The sequence below is a fragment of the Silene latifolia genome, chromosome Y (genome assembly GCF_048544455.1).
Source record: "Silene latifolia isolate original U9 population chromosome Y, ASM4854445v1, whole genome shotgun sequence".
NCBI lineage: Eukaryota > Viridiplantae > Streptophyta > Magnoliopsida > Caryophyllales > Caryophyllaceae > Silene > Silene latifolia.
Genome location: NC_133538.1, coordinates 121,606,400 through 121,607,942, shown reverse-complemented (window position 1 = coordinate 121,607,942; position 1,543 = coordinate 121,606,400). Strand labels below are relative to the sequence as shown.

At 39.4% G+C, this 1,543-nt stretch overlaps 1 non-coding gene across 1 annotated transcript; it reads left to right on the top strand.

The window, feature by feature from the left end:
• Positions 1 to 1,208: 1,208 nt before the first annotated feature.
• On the top strand, positions 1,209 to 1,314 carry LOC141634751 (small nucleolar RNA R71). The gene has a single exon (XR_012539475.1). It is a non-coding gene; the product is annotated as a small nucleolar RNA R71 (small nucleolar RNA).
• The last annotated feature ends 229 nt before the right edge of the window (positions 1,315 to 1,543 follow it).

Below are 1,543 nucleotides of genomic sequence, written 5' to 3'. Positions count from 1 at the left end.
GCTTCCGGATCGAATTCTTCTTCGTAAGGATGTCTTTCATATATTTTGCATAGGCCGGCACGTGATTGATTAATTCCGTGAAAGGAATTGAGACTTCCAAATGCTTCATAATCTCCATAAATTTTCCAAGTTGGTCATCAAATTTGGGCTTGGCTTGACGACTCGGAAAAGGAAGTCTAATCACAATAGGCTCCTTCTCCTTGGCCTTGTCTTCATTTTTCTTTGAAACTTCTTCTTTTGATGGTTCTCCATCCTTTGAGTTTTGCACAACTTCTTCTTTGTCACTAGCTTTCACAACTTTATCCTCAACTTGCTTCTCCGGTGCTTCATACCTTGTACCACTTCTCAAGTGAATGGCACTAACCGCTTCATGTCTTGGGGGATTACTTTGAGGTGGTAATTGCCCATTTTGTCTTTGTGAGCTTGAAGATGCTAGTTGAGTTAATTGAGTTTCCGATATTTTGGCGTGGGCTAGGATGTTGTTGATGGTGATTTCCTTTGCTTGACTATCCTTTTGCATTTGAGTGAAAAACTCTTGTTGATTCTTTTGCATTTGGAGGATCGCTTTTTGAACATCAAAACCTTGGTCATTTTGTTGATTGTATTGATTTTGGTAACCTTGGTTTTGGTTGTAAAAGGGTCTTTGATTTTGGTTTCTCATGGGAGGTGGGGTGTATGTTGGTTGAGGGTTTTGAACATTTTGGCTTTTGTATGAGAGATTTGGGTGAAATTTGGTGTTTTCATTGTAATAGTTTGAATAAGGGGTACCACTCTTGTATGCTTGAAAAACATTCACTTGTTCATTTGTTCCCCTACATTCACTTTAGTCATGTCCCAAAGTTCCACAATTCTCACATATCCCACTTGGGATTGATGAAGATGCCGTCATGGCATTAACATGTTGCTTTGGTGATTTTGAGGCTTCTTCAAGTCTAGCCATAGCTTTTTCGATCTTCAAATTGATGGTATCAATGTGAGCACTAAGTTGAGCATCCAATTGAGTAATAGAGTCCACATCATGCTTTCCTCCTCTAGTAGCCTTGCGAGGTCTACTATATTGTGAATTATGGACCGCCATTTCCTCAATCTTGTTCCAAGTTTGATTGTTGTCAACTTCGGTGAACATTCCATTTGATCCCATGTTGAGAATGTTTCTTGAGTCTTCATAAAGACCGTTCCAAAATTGTTGTACCAAGAACCACTCGCTAAGTCCATGATGAGGACATGAGCGACAAATTCTTTGAATCGCTCCAAAGCTTCATACAAAGATTCTTCATCTCTTTGCTTAAAGCCAGTAATTTGAGCTCTTAGCATGTTAGTCTTTTCCGGTGGATATAACTTTTTGTAGAAAGCTAGAGCCAATTTCTTCCAAGAATCAATTCTGAGAGTAGCCTTATCAAGGCCTTTCAACCATTGTTTTGCGGTGCCAATTAGAGAAAAAGGAAATAAGACCCATCGAATTTGGTCTTGAGTTACACAATAATCGCAAAAAGTCTCCATGTGACAGTGAGGTTCTTCACTAGGCATCCCCCCAAATTGGTTT